At 46.0% G+C, this 17,923-nt stretch overlaps 1 protein-coding gene and 1 long non-coding RNA gene across 5 annotated transcripts in view; one reads left to right on the top strand and one right to left on the bottom strand.

Moving 5' to 3' along the window:
- Nucleotides 1–8,911, bottom strand: part of RAF1 (Raf-1 proto-oncogene, serine/threonine kinase) — a 75,906-nt gene extending 66,995 nt beyond the window's left edge. For 2 of the 4 annotated variants that reach the window (XM_086368685.1, XM_086368688.1), the window contains exon 1: nucleotides 8,609–8,911. The gene's annotated coding sequence lies outside the window, so the exon portion shown is untranslated. Of the gene's footprint in view, nucleotides 1–8,191; nucleotides 8,511–8,608 lie in introns of those variants that run through there. The other 2 variants (XM_086368687.1, XM_086368690.1) reach the window with 2 other exon arrangements.
- Nucleotides 8,912–9,045: 134 nt separating this feature from the next.
- Nucleotides 9,046–15,954, top strand: LOC147348700 (uncharacterized). Its single transcript, XR_015151869.1, has 2 exons — nucleotides 9,046–9,332; nucleotides 14,294–15,954. It is a non-coding gene; the product is annotated as an uncharacterized LOC147348700 (long non-coding RNA).
- Nucleotides 15,955–17,923: the final 1,969 nt, after the last annotated feature.

The raw sequence follows: 17,923 nt of genomic DNA, 5'->3' as shown, positions 1-17,923 counted from the left end.
TATGGTTTTTCCAGTAGTCATGTATGGGTGTGAGAGTCGGACCATAAAAAGGCTGAGAGCCAAAGAATTGATGCTTTTGAACTGTGGTGCTGGAGAAGACTCTTGAGAGTCCTTTGGACTGCAAGGAGATCAAACCAGTCCATCCTAAAGGAGATCAACCTTGAATATTCACTGGAAGGGCTGATGCTGAAACTGAAGCTCCGATATTCTGGCCACCTGATGCAAAGAGCTGACTCACTGGAAAAGACCCTGATGCTGGGCAAGACTGAAGGCAGGAGGAGAAGGGCATGACAAAGGGTGAGATGGTTGGATGGCATCACCGACTCCATGGACATGAGTTTGAGCAAGCTCAGGGAGATGGTGAAGGACAGGGAAGCCTGGCATGCTGCAGTCCATGGGGCTGCAAAGAGTGGGACACAACTGACTAAAGATGATTCCCTTTATATGAGATACTTGGACTAGCAAACTCAGAGAGAAAGCAGAGTTTACCAGGGGCTGGAGGTAGGGAGGAATTGGGAATTATTGTATCAATATAATTGTTACAAGGTTCTATCTGGTATGATGAAAAATTTCTAGAAACAGATTAGCAGTCATGTTTGCACAACACTATGAATGCATTTAATGCCACGGAATAATACACTCAAATGTGGTTAAAATAGTAAATTTTATGTTACGTATAGTTTACCACCACCACTCCCTCCAAAAAAGCCTAAGGGGCCCATTTGTGAATTGTCAGACAGCTAGATAAATACTAGGCACGGAGTATTTATGATGGTTATTCTCACATTCACATTTCTCTAATTCCAAGCCAGACTAAGACCAAGGAAGGTATTAGAGTATCATTTATACCTTCCATGTAGAAAGCCTATGAATGCAGAAGAGAACAGCCAGTGTGGCAAGAGCCACTTGAACCAATGCATCAGCGAGCTACGAAAGCAGACAAACGTCCTCAGGGAGCTGGCACTGAGCACCCAGAGCACTCTACTGATAATGCAAAATAGAAGGGGAAGCTGAGCAAGGTTGATTCCTTCCATAGAAATCCTATGTTACAAAGCTCTGAGTATGAGTTTAGGAAGTAGCACCTTACAATCTTAATTGTAAACATTAGTGTGTGATGGGCAGTAGGAACAATCCACAGGTGATGAACCTGTGAATCTCTACTTATGCAAATAATGTTTACTACATAATCAAGACAAAGTTTCAAGAACTAGAGATTTACAAATTAGACATGTCTCAGTTCTAAGGAGCTTATGTCTAGCCAGAGATGTAAGACATCTATATAAAAAATTCAGTTCAATCAACATCATTTAGCACCTTACACTCAACGACCTGAACTGAAATCAGGGGCATCAACACTGTGCTAAACTCTGGGTATTCAAAGGTGATTAAGATACAGTCTTGTGAGAAAAGATGAGAGGTGAACAAATATTTAAATAAAATACATGTCACAATAAATACATATCAAGTCTACAGTGTACAGTACCAAAAAATACATACACAAACCATCGAAGTTTAAATAAAAGGTCTTATTATAAAGTCTAGCATTAAATGTAGTGTTTTGATTTAATAGTTTCACCGAAGTACACAGACCTGGTCCCTCAATTTCTCAAATTTTTTCACAAATGTCAACAAAGAAGGACTTGCACACTGACTAGAAAGCATTAACTTGAATTTATGATCTAATGGGATGATAAACTCACAAATGACTATATGATAAAGGCCGTAAGAAAAATAAATGCAAGGGTCTTAAGACAGGGTTCAAGGAAGAAAACATAATGAGAAAAAGATCAGGAAATGGTATTTAGAAGATGGTGTTCAGAATGGCTCTTAAAAGAGGAACAGATAAAAGTGAGGAAATCGTGTGAATCTCTCCTCAGTAGATAAGGTCACTGAGGCAGGAACTTGCCTAATTCACCCTCCACCACTAGCCTGCTGCACTCACTTAGGTGCTTAAAAAAAAAAAAAAAAAGCCTTCTGAATTCCACTGAAGATAGTGAGAGAAATCCACACTACCAAGATATAAAAGCAAGAACTGTATCCTTAGTCTGAAAAGCAAAGGAGACTCTTGGACAATTTGGCAGGAAGTAAGGGCAGCTCACCGACATGTGAATATTCTTCTATCATCACAAAACAGGCAGATACCTAAGAACCTCATAAAGCACTTCCCTCCACGAAAGAAAGCTGGGTATGGGAAACAAAGGAGAAAGTAGAGTTACTCTAAACAGTGTACTTTCTGTATCCTTTGAATTCTGGAGCATGTGAGTGTATAATCTATACAAAAGATTAATAAAACCTAATTTTTTTATATTATAAAACAATATATTCAGAGACAATGAAAAGTAATATAAAGTAATAATAAATAATTTCTGTTTAACAACCACTAGTAACATCTACATGTGCTTTCTTCCTATGTGTAGCCTCTGAGTTTTTGTTTGTAAAGCGTGAGATATAACTTACATCCCATACAAGTCACTTAAAGTGTACAACTCAATGGCTTTTATTAGACTCACAGAGTGGTACATTTACCTCCACAATCAATTTCAGAACATTTTCAATACTTCAAAAAGAAACCGCTATCACTGTTCACTGCCATTCCCCTCTCCCTCCAGCCACTGGCAACCACAAATCTACTTTCTGCCTCTGCAGATTTGCCTGTTCTGGGCAATTCATACAAAAAGAATCACAGAATATGTGGGGTTTTCTGACTGACTTCTTTTATTTAACATGATGTTTGCAAGGTTTATACATACTGGAGAATGTGTAAGTTTTGTTGTTGTTCTGTTGCTGAGTCATGTCCAACTCTGAGACCGCCCCAGACTGTAGCATGCCAGGCTTCCCTGCTCTTCACTGTCTCCTGGAGTTTGCTCAGATGAATTCCTTTTCACTACAGAATAACATTCCATTGTATTAAATGTTGTGTTTTAACAGAACTACAATCATTCAGATACAGCATTTCTTGTGTCATAAATGCTTCATATACGCCACGGTTCAAGAAAAGCGCTGTGCCCCATAGTGGGCTGTCCCTCAGTTTACTTATCATTGAACATCTCAAGTTTTTCCAGTTTTTTCTACTATCAGTTCAGTTCAGTCGCTCAGTCGTGTCTGACTCTTTGTGACCCCATGAACTACAGCACGCCAGGCCTCCCTGTCCATCACCATCTCCCGGAGTTCACGTCCATCGAGTCAGTGATGCCATCCAGCCATCTCATTCTCTGTCGTCCCCTTCTCCTCCTGCCCCTCCCAGCATCAGAGTCTTTTCTACTATAAACCAACTTTTTAAAATGCAAATGGAAACTCCTTTCGAAATAATCTAGCTAGATCCAGGGAAATGCCTCTCCCAGAAACTGAGCTTCCTAATGAGATTTGCCAGAGAACAAAAGTCATGTTCTTCTAAGGAAAACTCAGGATTTCATCTACCCTAAAGTCAGGACGCAACAGTTAGAATTGGACATGGAACAACAGACTGGTTCCAAATAGGAAAAGGAGTTCGTCAAGGCTGTATATTGTCACCCTGCTTATTTAACTTATATGCAAAGTACATCAAGAGAACGCTGGGCTGGAAGAAGCACAAGCTGGAATCAAGATTGCCAGGAGAAATATCAATAACCTCAGATATGCAGATGACACCACCCTTATGGCAGAAAGGGAAGAGGAACTCAAAAGCCTCTTGATGAAAGTGAAAGAGGAGAGTGGAAAAGTTGGCTTAAAGCTCAACATTCAAAAACTAAGATCATGGCATCTGGTCCCATCACTTCCTGGGAAATAGATGGGGAAACAGTGGAAACAGTGTTAGACTTTATTTTTCTGGGCTCCAAAATCCCTGCAGATGGTGATTGCAGCCATGAAATAAAAGACGCTTACTCCTTAGAAGGAAAGTTATGACCAACCTAGATAGCATATTCAAAAACAGAGATATTACTTTGCCAACAAAGGTTCGTCTGAGTCAAGGCTATGGTTTTTCCAGTGGTCATGTATGGATGTGAGAGTTGGGACTGTGAGGAAAGCTGAGCACCAAAGAATTGATGCTTTTGAACTGTGGTGTTGGAGAAGACTCTTGAGAGTCCCTTGGACTGCAAGGAGGTCCAACCAGTCCATCCTAAAGGAGATCAGTCCTGGGTGTTCATTGGAAGGACTGATGTTAAAGCTGAAACTCCAATACTTTGGCCACCTCATGAGAAGAATTGACTCACTGGAAAAGACCCTGATGCTGGGAGGGATTGGGAGCAGGAGGAGAAGGGGACGACAGAGGATGAGATGGCTGGATGGCATCACCGACTCGATGGACGTGAGTTTGAGTGAACTCCGGGAGTTGGTGATGGACACAGAGGCCTGGCGTGCTGCAATTCACGGGATCGCAAAGAGTCGGACACGACTGAGCGACTGAACTGAAGTGAAACCTAGGTAAAGGATAGATGTTAAAAGCCATCTAACATGGAAAAGTATGGGATGGGGTGAATTCGGAGAGTAAGCACTGACATGTATACACCACCGCGTGTAGAACAGAGAGCTCTGAGGAAGCTGCTGTGTAACGCAGAGCTCAGCTGGGTGCTCTGTGATGACCCAGAGACGTGGGGAGGGGGCTGGGGGAGGCCTAAGGAGGAGGGGATATACGTATACATACAGCTGATTCCCACTGTTATACAGCAGAAGGTGACACAACATTGTAAAGCAATCACACTATAATTTTAATTTTGAAAAGAAAAAAAAAAAAGTATGTCCCCATAAAACCCAGATTAAGAATGAAGACTCATAATTTTAAAGACACAGTAACATAGTTAACCACTACTAGCCAGATTCTTCCATCAGAAATGTTTACGGATGAAGAAAGTAAATACTTTGTCCAAATGTGATGCCTAGTATTAAGTAGCTTCAAAGAAATCAGACCACCTTTCCCTTCCCGAGCAGGATGAAAGAAAATAAACAGGAGATAAGTCTTGACTAAAACAGTAAAGATGTATTATTTACTCTTGCTACTGGATGACAGTACATGAAACCCAACAGGCAGAAAGAAGATGTCACCCATATAGTCCACCAGGATCCTCAGAAGCCATTAGACATATCTGGTTCCCCTAAAACATTTTCACTGCCTGTGACTTCCCATTCATTAATCAAAAATGTAAACAATTTCTAAATCACAAAGGTTTTAATTCCAAATCAGTTTTACGATTGTTAATCCCCACCCAGTAAAATCCCTTAGAATCTGATCTAAAAATAAAACTATGTGTCAAGTGTTCCTCAAGAAAAACTATCTACACTGATTGGAATGTGAAGCAATTAACACACTTCTTGAGTGAGTTGCCAGAGAGACTTGAGATAGCCTGGGCCAAAACCAGTAACAAAGGAACAACACCCACTTGACGTTTTCCTTGGTTAAACTGACATTCTAGGACTAATTTTAGGAGAAAGGGGAACAGATCTGAAGTTACCTACTAAAGTCATTGTGAGCTTCACAAGTATCCCGGGAGAAAAGGAGGGACAGAATGACGCAACCACTATAAAATTAAAGATGAAAACTATGATATGTAATTAAGGAATTCTTACTCACAACTTTAAGGCAAAAAAACACAAAAAACGAAAAAAAACCAGCCATTAGTATTCTAAGGATTACAGCAAGGTAGTTAAGCCCTGTACCAAAAATACTAACTGAATTATAACACAAATAACTAGTATCACATTTGCAACCTGGGCAGTTTAGCAAATAAGAATTCTTAGACATCCACACACAAAGATACACACACACACACACAACCAAAACCCTAAACAACCTCATCCTAAATGAACCCAAGTGTCCCTTGATGTCCCAATTAATTTAGTCAAGGTGAACAAGTTTCCAACTACAGTCATTTCTTTCGGAGAACTGATTTTCACAACACACATGATTTAAAAAAACAAAAGATCTTTTAAGTCAAAGCTTGACTTTATGGTTTCATAAACCCCCCACTGTCACATAGTCCACCGCCTTTCAAAGGCACTAGTTAAAATTCTCTTCTGCAAGTCAACATTAAGGCATGCTGTTCATCTAACAAGCTCCTCCCAAGACCAGGATTATTATGTATGGGCTATTATGTTAACATGCAAACAAAAGCACTCCCCATGTAACATTTTTCTATTTTTAGGCAACAGGTTATTAACAAAGCTTTATCTGGAATTAAAATGTGATAGAATCATGCACCTACTACAAACAGGTTACTTGAAATAGTAATTTGAAGTTATTAATTATATTTTCCATTTAATAAGTAGCCTAGTGCTTCTGGAGAAGTCAAATTTAACTTCCAAGAAGTTGTTGTTTAATTCTCAGAGCAAACTTCTTTGGATTTCACAAATGGTCTGTTTTAAACTAAAAGCAACTAGTCTCCGAGCAGTTGTAATATAATACTTAATGTTTAACCATTCTCTATTTCACCTTTTAGATACTTTTCATCATAAGTGACGAGCTTAATCTGCTTCTCACTGTTTTCTCCTGCAAAACCAAAACCTATAAAATATGTTCTCCTGTATTTCACTCAAGCCTTCTCCTTTGAAGGCATACACATCTTTTAATTCTTGTTAAATAAGAGTTTTAGAAAACTAAGCACTTTCACTACAACTTATAATCACAAACACTGTGTATCTAAAAGATAATAAACTTTTACACAGAAATAGTAACAGGTTAATTTTCCCAAGTATCCTGTGTTCAACTGGGCCAAATGTTTGTGTTGCATTTTAAACAGCACAGCCCTTAAAGTGATAAGGGTGAAAACAAGCCAAAAGAATTTTAATCTTAATGTTCTTGAGTGGTATATAAGCATCACAACCCAAAAAAGATTCAGGAACTTTTAGATGAAGTCTGTTAATATCATAATAGTCACTTTAGCACAAACATTAACCACAACAACACAGCTCTTTGGGGAAAATTATGTTCATAGAGCTAAAGACTTTAAAACAGAACTGGAATCCACAGAATCAATCCAAACAGTGTACTATATAAAACATTTACTAAACTAAAAATCCTCAGTTGCATTCTACAAGTTTTCAGCTGTTTCATATAATCTGCCTATTTCTAAGCAATTGGGGAGCACAATTTATGTTAACAACCATTTAAAATGCAGTATTAGTAGACTGTCTTACACTTATAAAGACAACACTTTTGTGAGCAAGCACAACTTCAGAAGAACCTTTTGCAAGAACCCCGAGAAATATGAATTCTGTTCATTCACCACAGTGCAAAAGCAAAATATCTGACAAAAAGCATTTATCAAAATGTTCTTGACGGAACTTAACAAAGTAAATCTGTGCAATTACTAACAGCTTTAACATCATCAAGAGAAGGGGGAAAATCGATTATCAGCAAGAAAATTAACAACACTCGTCTAAAATAACTCCAATTAAACCAACTAGCTCACTATTTTCAACAAAGAAAGATCCTTCGCAAGCTAGGCAACCTTTGTTTCAGACCCTCATCTCTCACCACTTCCTTCCTGCACCCCAGACGGCTTGCTGCTCCCCAAATTCATCCCAACTCCTGCACATCTCGGGGCCTCTGTACCAGCTGTTTCCTCAACTTAGCCTGCTCCGCCCTCCCCACCTGAAGAGCATTTGCTCAGCACGAAAAGTCCCCTCCAGTCTACGAGCTCCCTCAACTGCCCCAGGCAAAACGAGTTGTTCCAAACTACCACGACCCTGGGTAAACCCATCCTAATCACAGCGTATTGTTTTCACACTTGGGAGCGAACAGAGGGGCCGCGTACCTCCACTCAGACCCTAGAGGACGAAGCAGGCAGAAATAATGAACGCGGGCTGAATCCATTCCCTCCTTAAGACTTTTCAGAACCCCGTCACACCTAGAGGAGGCACAGCAGACCCTAACCTTCCTCCCACCAGAGAAAGGGGCACACCCTGGGCCCCTGAGCGAGAACAATGAATGAACACAGCCGCCTCGCCTCTCCTCCTGTCCAAACGCCTCTCTCGGGGCATCGACTAGCTCTGCAGAGCCTCTGCAGCTGCACAGCTGAAGCGTCCAGGCGGCTCTCACTTCACACAAAGGAGCCCTGGATCTTTTTTCCCAAGCATCCTGGGGCCGACCGTCAGTATAAGCATCCCAATGGTATCATCAGTAACCCGCAGAATCCTGAGCCCCAAGGGGAGGCCCCGATCCCTTCCTTTGTGGTGGAACACCGACCTATTTCCTCCTCTTGTCCCCGACTGCTCTCACCTTCCCGAAAAGGGTGTCACTTGAGAGAAGATGCAAGCCCGGGTCCCCCCACTCCGCGGCCAGAAAGAAACGACGGTGGTCCACCTCAGTGACAACACGGATTCGAGGCGTCTGGGCGGATTTTCCCGTGGCCGAAATACAAGGACTGTGCAACGGGAACTGGGGTGGCGCCCGCACGTTTCCCCGAAACACAAGGAAGTCTCGAGTGGGGAATGTGGGGACTCGGCTGGCCGGCCATGACACCGAGCCCCGGGGCCCCCGCCCGCCCAGCGCCACCCGGGGTGACAGCGGCCTGGCCCGGCCCTCCGCCCGACCGCCGCGGGGCCGTTCCGTCAGCTACGCCCTAGCCGGGCCGCCCGGGAACCCGGCCCACTCAGCCCCGCCGCCCCGCTCCCAGGGCCCGGCCCTGCAGCCTACCTGAGGGAGCCCGGCCGCCTCCGCGTCCAGTCGTCCGGCGGCGGCGTCTGGTCCGCTCCTCCTCCCCGCGGCGGGTGAGGGAGCGGGAGGCGATCACATTCGGCGCGTCCCCAACCCAGGGGACGGGGCCCCGGGCAGCTCTCGCATTGTCCCACTCGCGCTCCGCGGCCTCAGGGCACACACCCCAAAGCCCGGCCACCTGTCCCTCTCCGGGCCCCAAGAGCGGCAGGAAAGCCTTCCCGTCTCACTCTCGTTCTCGCCTTAATCCCGCCATCTAAGATGGCGGCCCCAGCGCCCGCACTTGAGAGACTCTCGGGCGGCCCCGGCAGGCGAGCCCTACACTCGGTGCTCCTCCTCCCGACCTGCGCCGCCACCAGCTCTGCTTCTGCGCGAGCCCGCCTAGGGGCCGACTTCAAACTTGGCTCGGGCATCCATCGCTCTGGCCTGAACCCTGGTCCCACCTCCTAGTGGGCGTGGCCTAGAGATCGCGCTGGTCGCCATTTCCGAGCCGTGAAGGCTCTAGGGCGGGTGCTGACTGGCCAACGGAGTGGCTGTCGAGGAGGGTCAGAGTTTAGCTGCCCCGAAGGAGTCTGAGACTTAAAAGGGAGAAGAAGGCCAGCCTGGTGACATCTCAAGGTCCAGAGATAACCAAATGAGCCCGAGGACTCAGTGTAGAGAACAATGTCCAGCTTTGGCGTGTCCTCCCTGGAGTCCGACGCATCAGGTGACACATCGCGACTCTGTCATTTACCTATCATGTGGGAAAGTCCGTAATCTTTTGAGTCTCAGTTCTTTGGTGGCTCAGACGGGAAAGATGGGAAAGAGTCTGCCTGCAGTGCAGGAGACCCAGGTTGGATCCCTGGGTCGGAAAGACCGCTGAAGAAGGGAATGGCTACCCACTCCAGTATTCTTGCTTGGGAAACCCCATGGACAGAGGAGCCTGGCGGCTACAGTCCATAGGGTTGCAAAAGAGACACAATGTAGCTACTAAACAGGAACAAACACATGAATATTTTAATGCATATACCCATCGCCCCAGCAAGTCCACTTCTGGACACTAATTCTAGAGGAATAGGTACACGAATGGCCACCCACTCCAGTGTTCTCGCCTGGAGAATCCCAGGGACGGGGGAGCCTGGTGGGCTGCCGTCTATGGGGTCGCACAGAGTCGGACACGACTGAAGGGACTTAGCAGCAGCAGCAGCAAGCACAAAAAAGCACTCGCTAAAATGTTCATTGCCATGTTGTTTGCATTAGAGATGACACTGGGAAAAAATGTTACTTAGTTAAAAAGGAAACTGTTCAAATAAAGGGTGCTATCTCCACAGTACAGGATATCCATCTGTTAAAAAGAATCAGTTCTATGTACTGATTTTTTTTTCATCAAAGACATTACATTTTAAAAAGTAGAACATGTTCAGTTCAGTTCAGTTCAGTCGCTGAGTCGTGTCTGACTCTTTGTGACCCCATGAATCGCAGCACGCCAGGCCTCCCTGTCTATCACCAACTCCCGGAGTTCACCCAGACTCATGTCCATCCAGTCAGTGATGCCATCCAGCCATCTCATCCTCTGTCGTCCCCTTCTCCTCCTGCCCCCAATCCCTCCCAGCATCAGAGTGGGAGTCAGCTCTTCACATGAGGTGGCCAAAGTACTGGAGTTTCAGCTTTAGCATCGTTCCTTCCAAAGAAATCCCAGGGCTGATCTTCTGACTATTCATTCTAACACAGGCACACAATGCTACCCAATACCATGTACATTTTTTACTTTAAATTTTTATTGAAAGCCTGTCAGTACCACACGTTGTTCTCCGTATTGAGAAGTCAGCAATAATCAAAAGCTCTGTCTTGTGAAGAGAAAGCCAAAGAAAATATAGTTAGTCCTATGTATGGTATAAAGGGAAATGAAGATGAAGCAAGAAGAGATAACAAGACTATGTGGACTCAGCTTCCTCGGTGGCTCAGTGGAAAAGAATCCACCTGCCAATACAAGAGGCAGGGGTTCCATTCCTGATCCGGGAAGACCCCACATGCCGAGAAGCAGCTAAGCTCACGTGCCTTAACTGCCTTAACTATTGAGCCTGTGCTCTGGAACCCGGGATCCACAACTACCAGGCCCATGGACTGCAGCTAGTGAAGCCTGCAAGCCCTGGGGCCACGCTCGACAGCAGCAAGAGCCACTGCAATGAGAGGCCCGCACACCTCAACTAGAGAGTAGCCCCTCCACTTGCTGCAACTAGAGAAGAGCCTAAATAAATAAAACTATTTTTTAAAAAAGAGTATATGGACCTATATATAAATATAAAGTGAAAGTGAAGTCGCTCAGTCATATCTGACTCTTTGCAACCCCATGGACTGTAGCCTACCAGGCTCTTCTGTCCATGGGATTTTCCAGGCAATAGTACTGGAGTGGATTGCCATTTCCTTCTCCAGGGGATCTTCCCGACCCAGGGATTGAACCCGGGTCTCCTGCATTGTAGACAGACGCTTTACCATCTGAGCCACCAGGGAAGTCCCTATATAAATATAAAGTAATATGTAAAAACAAAGACATAAGTATACAAATACACATAAGTATGGAAAGGGAATCCATGCAGGGGAAAGACTGGAAGACATTGAATAGGGAGGACCGTGAGGGGATATTTTTTGATTTGGAATAATGACATTTCCTATAATAATGATGTTTGGGCTTCCCTGTTAGCTCAGTTGGTAAAGAATCCACCTGCAGTGCAAGAGACCCCGGTTTGGTTCCTGGGTTGGGAAGATCCGCTGGAGAAGGGATAGGCTACCCACTCCAGTATTCTTGGGCTTCCCCTGTGGCTCAGCTGGTAAAGAATCTGCCCGCAATGTGGGAGACCTAGGTTCAATCCCTGGGTTGGGAAGATCCCCTGGAGAAGGGAAATAGCACCCACTCCAGTATTCTGGCCTGGAGAATTCCATGAACTGTATAGTCCATGGGGTCACAAAGAGTCGGACACTACTTAGCGAATTTCACAACGTCATTTCCTGTGAAGGTTCTTGGCCTCCTTATTCAATAGAAATTGATCAAAGGGTGGATAAGGTATAGGAATTGCAGTGAAGGGTCCCAGGTCCCAGCCTGAGTCAACAATATGTGACTCACAGGATTAAATGAGATAAAACATGGGAAACACTTAGCACAGAGACTGGGAGTTGAGGCTGACCACCAAGGTTCACATTTGAACTCTGCCACTTCCTCACCTGTGACTTGGACAAGTCATTTAAACCTCAGTTCCTCAGTTTGTCATCTGTAATGAAAAAGTGATGGTACCCAGCTCAGAGTTGTAAGGATTCAGTGAGTCTAGTGTTTAAAGCACTTGGAAGAGTGCCAGGCTCACATCAAACACTGTAGAAGTGTTAACTGTAATCATGACAGTTTCTCTTATCATCCTGTCATTACTGAGTAGGGCACGGCACCAAAGCTGCACTTGCTGACCCCTAGGCCATTCCTTTCCTCGACCACCCCTAGCTGGTATTTGCCCAGCATGAAAGTTGAAGGAACCTGTACCTCATTCAAACCTCTCAGCTGACCAGCTAAAGTGGCTACTTCATTGTTCCAAAAATAATTTATTGAGGGGCTTGAATTCATGCTTCCACTGCAGTGGGCACGGGTTTGATCCCTGGTCAGGGAACTAAGAGCCCAAGTCAAGAAAAAAAAATTTCTTGGACTAAATAAAAACAAAAATACGATGTATCAACTTAAATTATAAAAAAAATATTGAGGTGAAGTACACATAACGTGAAATCAGCCATTTGAAAGTGAATGATTTAAAGCTCATTTTAAAGTGGCACTTAGTGCATTCTCTGTGTTATGCAACCACCACTTCTACTTCCAAAACATTTCCATCACTGCAAAGTAAAGACCTTACCCTTTAAACAGTTTACCCTAAGCAGTTTACCTTACCCTCCTATCCTCTCCTCACTCAGCCCTTGACAATCACCAATATATGGATTTATCACTACGGATTTATCTATTCTGGACATTTCATATAAATGAAATCATATAATATTTGACCTCTTGTTCTGACTTCTTTCACTTAGCATAATATTTTCAAAGTTCACCCTCCTGGTTGCATGCAGCAATACTTCATTCCTTTTTATGGCTGAGTATGTAAGTCTCACCAACTCAGTTCAGTTCAGTCGCTCAGTTCAGTTCAGTTCAGTCTGACTCTGCAACCCCATGGACAGCAGCATGCCAGGCCTCCCTGTCCATCACCAACTCCTGGAGTTTACTCAAACTCGTGTCCATTGAGTCAGTAATGCCATCCAACCATCTTATCCTCTGTCGTCCCCTTCTCCTCCTGCCTTCAATCTTTCCCAGCATCAGGGTCTTTTTCTGAATTTGAGCAAACTCTAGGAAATAGTGGAGGACATGGGGACTTGGCAGGCTGCAGTTCATGGGGTCGAAAAGAGTTGGACATGACTTAGCGACTAAGCAACAACAAATATTGGTATATACCACAGTTTATCCATCATCCGTCAATGGACATTTGGTTTGTCTCTATCTTTGGGCTGTTGCGCATAGTGCTGCTATGAGCATGCGTGTACACGTACTTGTCTGAGTACCTGTTTTCAGGCTGGTTGATGTGCTTTCAGGCATATACTGAGAAGTGGAATTGCTGGACCATCTTGCAGTCCACTGGGTCGCACATACCTACTTTGGAGACCTCTGGTTTGGTGGTAGGAGAAGGCAGGAGAGCTAGAATCAGGAAAGCTCTCGGAAGAGGAACAGAAGTGGGGAAAGGAATGAGTCAGAAATGGCTTGAAGGAAAAATGGACATGCCATATGCTGCGCTCAGTCGCTTCTGACTCTGCGACTGTATGGATGGTACCCCTCCAGGCTCCTCTGTCCATGGGATTCTCCAGGCAGGAATACTGGAGTGAGTTGCCATGCCCTTCTCCAGGAGATCTTCCCAGTACTAGGGATCCAACCCGAGTCTCACGTCTCCTGCATTGGCAAGCAGGTTCTTGCCCACTAGCGCCACCTGGGAAGCCCAGACATGCCCTGGTGTTCTCAGTCACGACCGACTCTGTGACCCATGGGCCGCAGCACGCCAGGCTTCCCTGTCCTTCACCGTCTGCCGGAGCTTGCTCAAACTTGTGTCCATTGGGTCCGGTGATTCCATCCAACCATCTCATCCTTTCTGGCCCAGGGATTGAACCTGGATCTCCCTCACCGCAGGCAGATTCTTTACCATCTGAGCCACCTAAGGTCTTTAAACCTGGCCAAAAAGGGTGCATTTTTCAGATGAAAGAAAGTAAAATTTCACAAATAGTAGCTACCATTTATGGCACCTATTGTAACTAGGCAGTTTTCATAATCTTTGATACACATCACAGGGACTTCCCTGGCAGTCCAGTGGTTAAGATTTCATCTTCCAATGCAGAGAGGTTGCGATCTATCCCTGGTCCCAGAGCTAAGATCCCACATGTCTGTCAGCCAAAAAACCAAAATATGAAACAGAAGCAATATCATAACAAATTCAATAAAGACTTCAAAAGTGGTCCACATCAAAAAAAAAAAAATTCTTAAAAAAATATAACACATCACAACTTGAGAAACGTGCTGTTCGAATGAGGAGACCCTCCGAGAGGGTAGTTAATACAGGGGCAAAGTGGGCCGTGGTGGGGCTGGGTCTGGACCATTTCTTCTGTTTATTCCTCATCCAGTTGCTGAAGACTTCTGCTGTGCCTACTGTGTGCCAGGCCCCGTGTTAGCCCTGGGTCCCAGGAGCCAACAAACCATGGTCTCTACCCTCAAGGACTTTGGGGTCACAGCGGGGAAGACAAGCAGTGAACAAGCAAACCAACACATCAACGTGAGACTCAGGATTGCAGTACATACATGAAAGGAATGACCACAGAACAAAGGAATGGGGGGCTAAGTGTCTTTAGACTCGGGAGGTGCTAGTTAAGCTGGGCAGAGAAGAAAGAAGAGCCCCAGGCAGTTGGAACTGCACTTGAAGGGCCATGAGTGGGAAGACGTGCAGACCGGTGCGGTCAGAGCTCAGAGAAGGAGGGAAGCGGGGAGCTGGGGCTGGCGCGGTGGGGAGATGACAGAGGATGGAGTCACGCCAGCCCGACTCCCACGCCCGTGCCCTCTCCATGCCATCCTGCCTCTCCAGTGAGTTTAATTTTAGTCCCAGATGAGTCTGAAGTGTGGGCCCAGCCTGGGCTGCGTGCTGGAGAGACAGAGCCATGTAAACAGTTACCCCACCACCTGGTCCCGGCGTGCTCTAAGGGCAGGAGCTGGCCTCTTTCTGTGGGAGGGCACCCTGGGGAGGAGGGGGAGTGACCGTTTCTGCCTGGGAGGGTCAGGGAGGCCTCTGCAGAGGCAACCTTTCAGCAGAGGCTTAAAGGAGGAGTCAGAATTTTCCAGGCTGAGAAGGGTGGCGGGGCAGGGCAGGAGGTGGGAACAGTACGGGCAAAAGCATAGGGGTGTGACGTGTTCGGGGACTAGCAAGCAGCTCTGGGGTGGGAGATGACCTCCCTGGGGCAGAGCGCTGCAGAGAACGGTGAAGGAGGGCCAAACCTCCCTCAAGCCAAATTGGGCAGCCTGTAACGAGGGGTGTGGGGCTGCCTCCTGGGGGGTCCACAGTGCACGCTGTGGAGTCACAGGCAGGAAAACCTAGTTCAGTGATCTTGGAAACCAGCAACTATTAAGGCCTGTGCAATGACTTGGGGCTTATAACCTGGAACGATCTCCATGGAAGTCAGTCTGAGAGACTTCCCTTGTGGCCCAGGGGCTAAGACCCCCTGCTCCCAATGCAGGGGGCCTGGGTTCAATCCCCGGTTGGGGACTAGATCCCATATGCCACAACTAAGAGTTCTCATGCTGCAACTAAAGATCTCACGTGTCGCAACTAAGACCCAACACGGCCAAATACATAAATAAATTTTTTTTTAAAAAGTCGATTTGGCAAATATCAAAATTATGAACGCATAAACTTTTTGGCCCTAGAAATTCTCCTTTTGGGAATTCACCCTTCAGATGCCCTTGTAAACATGTGAAATGATGTGTATATGGAAAGATGTCCAATAAATACTGTTGAATGAAAGAAAAAAAAAAGCAACAAAGGGACAGAACAGTTCGAACTGTATATGCCACTTCTTGTGAAAAGGAAGGAAAACATTTGCTGGTAAAGGCTTAAAATTAACTCTGAAATACACACAGAATGCTACCGATGGTGATCACAGGCTAGTGGGAGGGTAGGATCTCAGTAGATAAAGTACCAGAGTGGAAAAAAGTAGCTTTCACTGCCTAACTTTTTATAATTTTTGTTTTAAAATTATAAAAGGGTTTTTCTTTTTAATTATATTTTGGTTTCTTCTGTATGTCTTATTTTTATTTTTCTTACTTTTTTCTTATACCTTTTATAATTTTTAGTTGTTGAACCATGCAAGCCTGTTACCCACTCGAAAATTTAATTTAAAAAAAAAAAAAAAGGCCTGGAAGTCAAATCAAACAGTCCACACCAGAAATGGAGATTGGGAATGGGGGAATAAGCGATGGAGCGGGGTCACCAGTGTGTCTGCCAGCCGCAGCACCTCCTCTGCCGTCCACACTCCCTCCACCCACAAATTCAGTGTGACCCTCACCAGGACACTGACCACCCAGGACTCCAGGGCTAGGCCTCAGTCTGTGCCCTCTGGGATGCCTGGGCCCCTGGATGCCCGATCAGATTCTCCACCCTTCCCAGGACCACATCTTTTTCCACTCTAGCTCCTCAGCGACAGGGTCTGGAGATGAAAGATACCCTGAGTGCACAATCTCACCTACAGCATCTGCGGGGGCTGGGGGTGGGGTGCGGTGTCCACCTGCCTTATGGGCGTGGCCAACACACAGCCTCCCAGGGCCTCTCCCACCACCTCTGAGGCTCACCTCTGCCTGCTTCCCCCCAGCCCAGGACCACAACTGGGCTCCACAAGGTCACCACCCCCTCTCCACCATATTCCTATTTCAGCAGCCAATGAGAAAAACACATAGTTTCTCCCTGGTAAACCCAACGCCCCCCCTCTTTTTTTTTTTTATTTATCTTAATTGGAGGCTGATTACTTTACAATATTGTGGTGGGTTTTGCCATACATTCACATGAATCAGCCATGGGTGTACATGTGTTCCCCATCCTGACCCTCCCTCCCACCTCCCACCCCATCCCATCCCTCAGGGTGATCCCAGTGCTTCTCTCTGTGCACAGAAGAGTAGGCATGGGTTGTGCAATCAGGCAAATAGGAGATCAAACCCCAGCCCTGCCCTCCCTGCTGGGATTCTTGGCCTGTTCCTCAGGTGATGGAGAAGCAGAAACCCTTGCCTTCAAGGGTGGTTGGGAAGAAAGGAAATGGAGAGGTGCAGGCCCTGGTACTTAAGAGGTGCTCAGGCACACAGTGGGTGCTCAGGGAGCGCTGCTCCTCGTCCCCCCTCCCCACTTCTTCCTGACTCCCCACTTTCTGCCCTAAAAGGACGAGTCTGCCAGGTCTTGAAAATGGAAAAACAAAAAAACACACATTTTCAAATGTCCCTTCTGCACTTTGAGTTACCACCCTAATTCTTTCTTCCCTTTTAGGGTCAAATGTATCCAAAATTGGTCTAGACTCAGGCTCAACTTTGTCACCTGTGCGTGAGTACATACTCAGTCACTCTTGAGTCCAACTCTTTGTGACCCTATGGACTGTAGCCCACCAGGCTCCTCTGTCCATGGGATTTTCCAGGCAAGAATACTGGAGTGGGGGGCCATTCCCTTCTCCAGGGGATCTTCCCAACCCAGGGATCTAACCGAATCTCCTGCACTGGCAGGTGGATTCTCTACCACTGAGCCACCTGGGAAGCCCTTTTCTCCTCCACTAAGCCCAGTAAGTCTCCTGCTCACTGAGATCTCCCATCAGGGGAATTCACCAAGCCCAGGCCTCCGTGCCTTTTTCTGACGTTTGGTAAAGGGCACCCTCTTGTCAAAATTCTGCCTCTGCCCAACACCTATCTCAGCAACAGTGCCCGTTCTCTCAGGCCTGTGGAACCAGAGTACCCGCCCAAGCGGCTCCTGCTTTATTCCCTGCCGGAGGGAAATGTTCCTCTCTCCTCTCCACCCCAGCTCCAGGGCTCCGGCTCCACCTCACACCTTCAGTGTTCTGTCCTTCCTTGGCATTTTCCTGCATTTCCCGCTTCAGCTCACACCTCACGGGGGTGCCTTCTCTCAGGCTCTCACAGCTTCAACTGGCGGAAGACGCACAGGTCTGTATTGAGTCCTGCCCCCAAGGCTGCAGAAGCAGAGTCCAGAACCAGGGTCACTTCTGAAGCTGGCTGAG

The sequence above is a fragment of the Bos grunniens genome, chromosome 22 (genome assembly GCF_055505025.1).
Source record: "Bos grunniens cultivar Pamir isolate PY7600 chromosome 22, Bosgru_T2T1.0, whole genome shotgun sequence".
Lineage (NCBI taxonomy): Eukaryota > Metazoa > Chordata > Mammalia > Artiodactyla > Bovidae > Bos > Bos grunniens.
The sequence above is the reverse complement of the archived record's forward strand: the minus strand, read 5'-3'. Positions and strand labels throughout refer to the sequence as shown.